General features: G+C 47.9%; 1 long non-coding RNA gene across 1 annotated transcript; it reads left to right on the top strand.

Annotated features, from left to right (window-relative positions):
* The first annotated feature begins 3,252 nt into the window (after positions 1-3,252).
* LOC103647407 (uncharacterized) lies at positions 3,253-6,397 on the top strand. The gene is made up of 3 exons (XR_562825.2): positions 3,253-3,812; positions 4,193-5,524; positions 5,869-6,397. It is a non-coding gene; the product is annotated as an uncharacterized lncRNA (long non-coding RNA).
* Positions 6,398-10,443: the final 4,046 nt, after the last annotated feature.

The following is a 10,443-nucleotide window of genomic DNA, read 5'->3' as shown; positions in this document are numbered from 1 at the left end:
GTCCTGGCATCTTCAATATCATGTACGTGTAATGCGGAATGGCCATGAATTTTGCCAATCCCGGCCTCCCGATAATGGCGTTGTACCCGTAGTCGAAGTTCGCCACTTCGAACCTCAGGAACTCGGTTCTGTAGTTCTTCGGAGTTCCGAAGGTGACGGGCATGTAGATGTGGCCCAATGGGTATTCCCCTTCAGTCGGCACAATGCCGAAGAAAGGAGTATCTGACTCGTGGAGCTCTTTGAGGTGAACTCCCAAGCCTTGGAGTGTTCGGGGGAAGGTGACGTTGATGCTGCTCCCCCCGTCCACTAACACCTTCTTCACCCTGCTCTCTCGGATCACCGGATCGACGAGGAGCGGGTATTTGCCTGGGTGGTCGAAGTTGAGCCATTGATCTGCCCGAGTGAAGGTGATCGGGTGCTCCGACCATCGGTACGAAGCGGGAGGACCGGTGGTCGCCACCAATATCTGGCGATCGTTGAGCTTTTGTTGTCTTCTGTTCTCCTGCGATCCGTGTCCGCCGAAGATGACGTTGACCTCCCTGTCAACGCGCGGGAAGGCTCCTCCTCCTCCCTCCTCCTGCTGCTGGGGTTGTCGTGGTTCTTCTGGTCCTCCCCGCGGCGGAGGAGGAGGTAGAGGTTGGAAGGGTCGGCCGTGTCCGACGGAGTGCTTGAAGTCCCTGCAGTTCCGAAGGGTGTGGCGCATGTCCTTGTGGTACGGGCACTAGGCGTCGAGGATGTCGTCCAGCGTGCGCTCGCCTCCGCGAGGTCCTCCCCGGGCGCGAGAGGCAGGTGGTCCGGAAGCGTGCACTTCTTCGCGAGGTCTCTTCTCCCAGCGTTTGTCGGGTTGCTGGTTCGCGTCACGTCGTGGTGCTGCCGGTGCGGTCTCTTCTGCCGATGAGGTCCTGAGCTCGCTCGTCGGCGGTGATGTAGAGGTCGGCTTCCCGGAACAGCTGCTCGGAGGTAGTCGGCGCCTTCTGCAATATGGCTCGGACGAAGGCCGAGCCATTGGATCCTCTGTAGAAGTCCTCGATCACGGGCGCCTCTGTGACCTCGGGGATACGATTTCTCATGGTCTGGAACCTTTTGAGGTACGACCGGAGAGTTTCGTCACCCTGGCGCTTGATGGATTTGAGGTCCCATGGTTGCGCTGGTTTGTCGGAGAGGGACTGAAAGTTGGCAGTGAAGCGTCGACTGAAGACGCTCCAGTCATTGATGCAGTGTCGGGGTAGATGTCGCAGCCATTGTAGTGCGTCTTGCCCGAGGACAATGGGTAAGTATGCGGTCATCACATCCTCGGACGCTCCGGCGGCTCGAGCGGCGGTGGTGTAGACAACCAGCCAGCCCCCTGGATCCTGCTTAGGTTCATATTTGTCGACATTGGATACCTTGAAGTTAGGGGGCCATTGAATGGCCCTAAGGCATGGAGTAAGGGCAGACACTCCACACGTGTCTTCCTGTCGTCGGGGATGATGTCTGTCTTGGGGAGGGGAGTAGTTGTTGTGGTTCCTCGACCGTCCCCGGGTAGTACCGCCAGTCGAGGCCGTCGCTGACTCGGTTCTGGTGGCCTGACTCTGAGCTGGGATGCCATGATCCCTGTCGTACTCTTCCCGGCGGTGGATCTCGTTCTCATGTCGTCGTTCACGCGAAGCATTGATGGAGCTTCGCGTGTCCCGGCGACTATTGATGGCATGTCGCAGATCGTTTGGCGGGTGAGCAAGAGGTAGAAGATGGTTGGCTGCCTGGGTAAACAGTCGCCGATAGCCCTCGGCGTCAGGAGTCCGAGGGAGTCCGTCAGCTATCCGAGCTAGTACCCCTCCAACTACACTCGGCGTGTTCATGGCTCGGGTGAAGTCGGGATTCAGGTTGCGCCCAAAGAGTGGATTTTCCCGACGTTGCCTTACATCATGCTCGGCTTGTTCCTGAGTTCGTCGGCGATCACGCCGTCGGGAGTTCCTTCATTCTCTGAAGACGCGTTCCTCCGGAGTTTCTCCTATCTCTGAGACCTCGTCTCGCGAGACAGGCTGCTCCGGATCCCGCTCTCCGGCCTCGTGATGTCGTCGGATGTTTCGGCGCCGATTTCTCCGTCGACGGGACTCCCGCTGAGGTGGTTCTTCTCCCGGCGCGGTCGGCTCATCGTCGGAGACGGGGGGCAACTCCACTCTCTCGATGAAAAGAACGTCGGGGTAGAATGGTGCGGCTGTCGTGGCGATCTTCTTTCCGTTCTCCTTTGAGGGCGGAGGCACGGAAAGAACGACTTGCTTCCTCTCGGTCTCTTTCTTCCTTGCGATTTGTGTCCATTCTTTCGTCGGGGAAGTAGACAGTGGAGTTCTCCGGGTCAGCGGGCCCTCGGCCCCTAGCTTGCTGAAGGCGATATTTTTTCGGAGCGCTGGAGGCTGCCCCTTTTTCTTTCCTTACTCCGATATTCTCGGAGTTTGTTGGAGGAGACTTCTTCTTTGGCGGATCTGCAATGCGATGTAGAGTTCCCTCTTCATCTGCTACGGATGAGATTGTTCCAAAGCAGAATACAGATCCGGGACGGAGGGTGATCTTGCGGTGGAAGGTGACGGCCATTGAGCTAGCTTAGATCGACGACACACCCCCTACCTGGCGCGCCAGCTGCCGGTGTTTTGGGTCTGACCGCACACCCGGGGTTGCCCCTCAAGGTGTTTTAGGAGTAGGACGGTGTCGTCGACTGTAGCTAAATGGTTCGTGCTAGATGCACGAGGAGCAATAGACAGTGTTTACAGGTTCGGGCCGCTTTGAGATGCGTAACACCCTACGTCCTGGCGAGTATGCTTTATGTAATGGGTTACAAGGGAGCTCTCTAAAGCTAGAACGTAGAGAGTTGGGGTGGATGGCTGAGTAGTGAGATCGATCGTCTTGAAGGGGTGCCCCCTAGGCCTTATATATTCGACCGTGGGGCGATACATGCGGATGAGATAACAAACTGCACCTAAGAGATAGTGAACTGATTGAGTCTATCTTCCTATAGTTCTGCCGACTTATCTTCGCCTAGTTCCGTTGTACGGGGCTCCGGCGCGGGAAAGTCGGATCTTCTGTTGTGGTTGCTTGCTCAACGTTGTGGGGTCATCCGGGCTTGCATTGATCCGGCCTTATGTCAATCTGCTTTACTGATTGTTCCTCCCCAGGCCCATGAAGGAGTGACCTTACGATCTATTGGGCCCTTGGGCCTTTCATGAGGTCTTTTATCCTTCCAGTGGACCCGGGGGATATCTGTCCCCCACAATCAACTAATAGGACAATCAGATATTATCAATAGACAATGTTACCATATATATTGGTTTTTTGTACCAGAAGTAATCATCAAGTGCTGTTGCGAGTGCAGCCCCTGCAAGGCCAATGTTGAGCAGTACTGCAACAAGATGATATGGTCCTACAACGACATCTACTCAGGCTGGCTTCGCTTCCACCATGGTCATCTACCACAAGTGACTTTTTGGAACTGAAAACTAATCACCAGTTTCAACACTATCTTGGAGCGTTCTAGGGATAATTTCTATTGTTTCTTAAAGGGTTGGTCTGAACAAAGCTACATATACTTGAACTTCAGTTATATTTGAACTTTTCGAGTGCTCCGGTTCCTGAGCTACTGCTTGGTTTGATTGATCTGGGCGCGTCGAGGGATCTGAGCGGTGGGATTAGTCGATCTATCGATGCTGTGTGGCTCCGTGACATGTTTGTTGCGCGTCGTTGCTTACAGTCAGGGGCGGATTTGGGACCATAAGAGGGTCTACACTGAAGCTTGGAGGAACGGGCGGATCTTGGCGGTGGCGGCAGCGCCATGGAGTAAGGTCGGTTTAATGGCTCCTTTCTCCTCATGTCCCCTGTGCCAGTGGCATGTCTCCCTTCCTCCTCGTCGTCTCCGTCTTCCTCGCTTCAAGAGTTCATCATACTAAAGGTACATGTTGTACTGTGAGTCCATTGAGCTGTCCAGTGATGTGCGCTTCTGTGATTGATGATTCTGGCGAGCCATAGATTGCAGGATCCATCTTGCTTACTGGTGGGAAAACCTGTTTTCAAATAACCACTCAGTAAAGTAGTACTGTGTAAGAAGGCAATGTATTACTGGGGCTGAATAGATGTTAGCAATATGTTTACTTATGTGCACAGTAATGTTTTAAGTTCATTATCGTGAGCCTGGTGATGCTAACTGGGTTTATTCCTACCACAGTCTATCGAGCAAACTCATCGTCATGGAGCCATGCAAACTTGTCCTCTGCATAATCGAAGTATGAGCATTGTCTGAACATGAAGGCACTTGAATCTGAAGAACATCTGGCATTGGCACACCAGTCCAAAGCCAAAATGACGATATATTTTACTTACTGGAAAACATTCTAGGTGTATCATAGCGAAGCATCCCCTCACTTGATTCCTGAATCTTCTGAACAAGGGGTATTTTCTGGAACAGGTGCTCCTGGAGACCCAACTTCAGCCTGAGGCCTTCCTTGTATAGATTATCAACATGGTGGAAGCCTTGGAAGCCGTGGGTCTCAGCTGACATGGTTGCAATCATCGATGGGATAAGCGTGTGAAGTACTGCTCGCAGCCTCCGTGATGAGAAGGCGCCTTGCTTCAGCTCCTCAAATGCCTCATCCTGAGGTACATATATTCGGTGCGGTTTCTCTACTCTGCTCTCAGCTAGCATGTCTACGAAGTGAAAAATAGGGATGCTTAGTCTTCCAAATTTAATGTAGTAAACAGCTTGATCTATAATCTTAAATCAATAATTTACCATAAGAGTTGGTTGATAAAATTTAGTAAAACCCTCCAGTGGTAAATCATTACAGGCTAGAAACTCAAGTGTCATTCAAAGGATAGAAAAAATCAAATACTTCTTTCTTTACATTATTCTATACTTTGTAGTCAATATCATGGAGAGCATCCAACAGCCAGAGGCATAGTTCAGAAACGATCCATTTTCATCGATCACAGAAGTGCAAAAACTGAGGCACGTCATGAGAGGGACTGTTATAGGCACACTTAATTGTTAACTAGTGTGTGGTCCAGTGTCTACACACCCTGTATTCTTCCGAGGCTTCTCTTCTGATCCGGCTAATATTTTTGCCGTGAAATTTGTGTTCTGCAACTATGGACATCTCCTATGTCGTTGTATAAGGCTTGATTTGCCATCATTCTGTTGCTTCGGTGATGCTTGCAATGCAATGAGAATGTGTTGGAACGATAGATGTTCTTGATCGTGTTTTGCTTTGTTCCTAGTAGGCCAGCAAGGTAGCATCAGCCTTGCCCTAAGTTGAAGGTTGTTTCCATCTATTTATATGTTGCAGTCATCGATCAATCCAATTAGCTAACTTGTTGTTTCTTTTTCATAAACGAGTGTTTTGTGTGCCATTGAATACAGGTAAAAATTATCTTCTGCCTCTGCTACCGTCTCCTCTTCAGATCCCTTTGCTTCCAATGCCTCCTGGTTTCATGACACGGATCACTCCACTTCCAGTCTGACACCATCCTGCAGCAGGGCTCCTTTTTTCAGGCTACCAAGGTAACTCGGTAAGCCACAGGGCACAAGCTCTCTTCTCTCCCCACTGAAAGTAGACTAATTTCAAGTGTGATAATTACTTCTCTAATTTGATCAGAAATGTTTTATTTCTTTTGGTCGGAAAATAGTTCGAAAGTGTTGAATTGCATTTTGTAGCATAGTTCAGAATTAGTTTCTGGTCAACAATTATTTCGCATCAACTGAAAATTGTTGTTTAATAGCATCATTGCATATGATTATACAGATGCAATGATCACAACTCATTGTTTTGAAGTAACCATTTTGTCTCAAACTTACATAATGTGTCCATCAATCTGAAGTCTGAACTAAAACCGGTTTCTTTTCAGAAATATACATAGGTATGATCTTCTGCGTGTTCCTGACGGAGTCGATGCGGCTGCGGAGCTCGCGGAGGGAGCACCACACCATGAGGCCCGTGCGCGAGGCGGAGCGTCGCTGGGTGGAGGAGGCGCTGTTGGCGAGCGCCGATGAGGACCAGGCGGTGGAGAGGTGGGAACACGACATGACTACTGGCCCCCGGTAACGGGGAAAACGGAGGCAACAAGGAGCGGGCGGAACGGGATGCCACCACAAGCAGCTCCTTGCCGCCACCTCCTACTTCGACATGCTCAATGACGCCTCTCGCAACCACGCGTACCGCCTCACCATCGATGCCACGGTCACGGACCCCACATCCCGTGTCCTCGACATCGGGTGAGCTGTGTCCCATGCAAAGTTTGCTGAAAATTACCGTATGTACTCCTGTAGTCACTTTGTTAAAGGACTGGAATTCTTGATATTTATATCGCCAATATATTATTAGTGTTACGGTGATATTTTGCCACGGATTTTGCATATCATATTGATGTTTGTCGTTCTGTATCTATGCTTTGTACTAATTTATAACTTTCATGGCAACGCACGGGCACATACCTAGTTTATAAATGAAGGGGGTAAATAATAAGGCCTATGTTATTGAAGGAACCTTTAGACCCCATCGGAAACTTTAAAATGGATGTGTGCAAGCAATGTTCCCCTCGCCGCATGCAACCGGCCAGTCTCACATGCATCACGCATGTAACCTTTAAACCTGCACATGTGAACGCCCTAACGCCACAGGCGTGCATGTATGCAACTAAACTGAGACATGCAAGTGACAAAGCATGTGTTTGATACCCGGTGGGAATTAAATGCTAAAAATAAATGTCCTCATCAGCACATGTGTTTGGACAGTTTTAAGAAACTAAATGGTAAATGTTGGGCCTATGCTTCGTCGCCGAAGGTCTTACAGGGAGAAGCAGTCTTCGGCGGAAGCTGTTTGTATGAAATGGCCGAAGGTTCCTCTTTGTGAAGCTTCGGTATTGCAAACCGACTTAAAGATAGAATGACCTTTTAGTCCATAAAGGTCTGAGTCAATGTTGTAAGCTTTTATAAGGGGCTTACTTGTAATTCCTCACAGGCTGCGTCCTGTGCCTATAAATAGTGAACAGTATTCCATTACTGTTCACGCATTCGAGTGATTACAATCGCATCTTCTGGAATCCAACCTTTTGCCAAGGCAAAGGTATTATTGTATTCAATGATTCCATACATTAAATAAATACAATGAAATTTGTCTTTGATGTATTTACCCCTTTTATACCTTTTTATGTCACCTTATAATTTTTACTGAAATTTTATTACGAAGATTTAAACTTCGTAATTATGCTCTTATCAGCCTTCGTCCAAGGCCCATTATCCTCAAGGGAATAATGTTTCATGGACGAAGGACATTGACATTTAACACTTTATGTTGCCTTGTTCTTAATTCATAGCAGTTGAGAACAAGTCCCCAACATTGGCGCCCACCGTCCGGTGAACTCACTTCCACTTTTTTGAGCTAATGGCTTCGTTCAACGACCAAACTGGAGTTGCTTCGGACCCGAAGCTGGTGCTCCCGATCACAGGTGGCTCGTCCTCAGAGCCAGCTAACAAGAAACAAAAGAAGGAAGCACAGAGAAGGGTACAACATGTTGGGGTGCAAGGACCCTTCATCAAGTCAAGATGGTCTCACATTCCTATTACCTTCTCCCAAGAGGACCTTCAGCTCAAAGATTACCCACACAACGATGCCATGGTTATCTCTTGTGTTATCAAAGGATTTATGGTCCATAATGTCTTGGTTGACACAGGCAGTGCAGCTGACATTATATTTGCTAAGGCCTTCAGACAAATGCAAGAACCAGAAGATAAGATTCATGATGCTACACATCCTCTCTGTGGCTTCGGAGGAAGACAGATTGTAGCACTGGGCAAGATCACCATGTCAGTGACCTTCGGGTTCATCAACAACACTAGAACTGAGCAGGTTATATTTGACATTGTTGACATGGAATATCCTTACAATGCAATTATTGGTCGTGGTACCCTCAATGCCTTTGAAGCAATCCTTCATCCTGCCTATCTTTGCATGAAGATACCTTCGGATCAGGGACCCATTGCTATCCATGGAAGTCAGGAAGCTGCAAGAAGGGCCGAAGGCAATTGGACCGACTCAAAAGCAATCCATAACATAGATGGAGCTGAAGCTTGTGAACAGTACAAATTCAGAAGGGAGAAAGCAGCTTCAGTAGATCAGCCGAAGCCTATGCTCTTATGTGAAGACATAGCAGAGCAGAAGGTGCTGTTAGGCTCTCAATTATCCGAAGAGCAGGAGAAAACCTTGATAAGGTTTTTGTTCAATAACAAAGATGTTTTTGCATGGTCAGCCAATGATCTCTGCGGAGTTAATAGAGATGTTATTGAGCATTCGCTCAATGTCGATCCATCCTTCAGACCCAGAAAGCAAAGGCTTCGGAAAATGTCAGATGATAAGGCCGAAGGTGCTCGCAACGAAGTCAAAAGACTCCTCAGTGCAGGAGTTATCAGAGAAGTGAAGTACCCAGAATGGCTAGCTAACACTGTTATGGTAAAAAAGGCTAATGGCAAGTGGCGAATGTGCATCGATTTTACAGATCTTAACAAGGCTTGTCCGAAGGATGAATTCCCATTACCAAGGATAGACTCTTTAGTTGATGCAGCAGCTTCTTCAGAGCTCATGAGTCTGTTAGACTGTTATTCAGGCTATCACCAAATTTGGATGAAGAAGGAAGATGAGCCGAAGACTAGCTTCATAACTCCAAGTGGCACATATTGCTATCTTCGGATGCCTGAGGGGCTCAAAAACGCTGGAGGGAGTTTCAGCCGAATGACTGCGAAGGTTCTCCAATCTCAAATAGGCAGAAATGTGCTAACTTATGTTGATGACATCATTGTAAAAAGCACGAAGCAGGAGAATCATATTGCTGATCTGCAGGAGACCTTCGCCAGTTTCAGGCAGGCTGGCTTAAAGTTAAATCCAGAAAAATGCGTCTTCGGAGTAAAGAAGGGGAAATTTCTGGGATGTTTGGTTTCAACAAAGGGAATTGAAGCTAATCCAAGTAAAATTGAAGCTATACTTCGGATGGAGCCACCAACTACAAAGAAGGGGGCTCAAAGATTGACAGGAAGATTGGCATCTCTCAATAGATTCATATCCAGATCAGCAGAGAGAAACTTACCATTCTTCGAAGTGCTGAAATCAGCCGAAGTCTTTCAATGGGGACCAATCCAGCAGAAGGCTTTTGAAGAGTTGAAACAGTATTTGATAGATCTAACAACATTGACTCCACCAATACCAGGGGCTCCTTTATTATTATATGTGGCAGCTTCGCACTCAGCGGTAAGTGCAGCGCTTGTCCAGGAGAAGCTTGATGGTCAAGTCAAGAGGCAGGCCCCAATATATTTTGTTTCCGAGGTTCTTAGTTTATCAAAGAAAAATTACACAGAGTTGGAGAAGGTACTGTATGCTGTCTTGATGGCCTCCAGGAAGCTTCGGCACTATTTCCAAGCTTATAACATAATTGTTCCTTCCTCACAACCTCTGAAGGATATTATGAGGAACCGAGAAGCTACTGGAAGGATTGGAAAATGGGCTGCAGAGCTCAATGAATTTTGTATTGAATATGTTCATAGATCTTCGATTCAGTCCCAGGCGTTGGCAGACTTCATTGCTGACTGGACGCCAGGGGCTCAGGAGGAAGAAACGAATAAAGACAACGAAGCATGGACAGTATTTTGTGATGGATCTTGGGGAACCTTCGGAGCAGGAGCGGCTGCTGTGTTGGTTTCACCTTCCAAAGTCAAAACTTGTTATGCGGCAAAGCTTGATTTTAGTTGCACAAATAACATTGCCGAGTACGAAGCATTGCTTCTAGGTCTTCGGAAGTTAAAAGCAATGGGAATCAGAAGGGCCATACTTAAAACTGATTCCCAGGTTGTTTCGGGTCATATTGACAAAAGTTGCAAGGCTAAAGATCCGAAGCTTGAAAAGTATTTGGATATGGTTCGAAGAGTTGAAGCTTCTTTCGAGGGATTTTCTGTCAAAAATATCCCTCGAGGACAAAATGAGCATGCTGATTTGTTAGCTAAGTCAGCAGCGCAGGGGCTGCCCTTACCTTCGGATGTGTTCTTCGAAACAATAAAAGCACCTTCGGTGGAACTTCTTGAAAGAGCAGTCCTCAGTATATCTCCTGTTTACAGCGAAGATTGGAGAACTGAGATCATCTCTTACCTTCAGGGTAAATTCCTTTCAGATGACGAAGCTTATAACAAGAGGATAGAGGCAAGAGCTCGTCCATATGTCATAATAGAAGGGGAGTTGTACAAGCATGGAGTTTGTGCTCCGCTACTCAAATGTTTATCCAGAGCCGAAGGTATATAGTTAATGAAAGAAATACATGCAGGCCTGTGTGGATCTCACATCGGATCTAGGCCATTACTTGGAAAAATTTTCCGCCAAGGATTTTATTGGCCGAAGGCAGCTTCGGATGCAGCAGAGTTGGTTCAAAAGTGCGAAGGTTGTC

Source organism: Zea mays, chromosome 2 (genome assembly GCF_902167145.1).
Source record: "Zea mays cultivar B73 chromosome 2, Zm-B73-REFERENCE-NAM-5.0, whole genome shotgun sequence".
Taxonomy (NCBI): Eukaryota; Viridiplantae; Streptophyta; class Magnoliopsida; order Poales; family Poaceae; genus Zea; species Zea mays.
The sequence above is the reverse complement of the archived record's forward strand: the minus strand, read 5'-3'. Positions and strand labels throughout refer to the sequence as shown.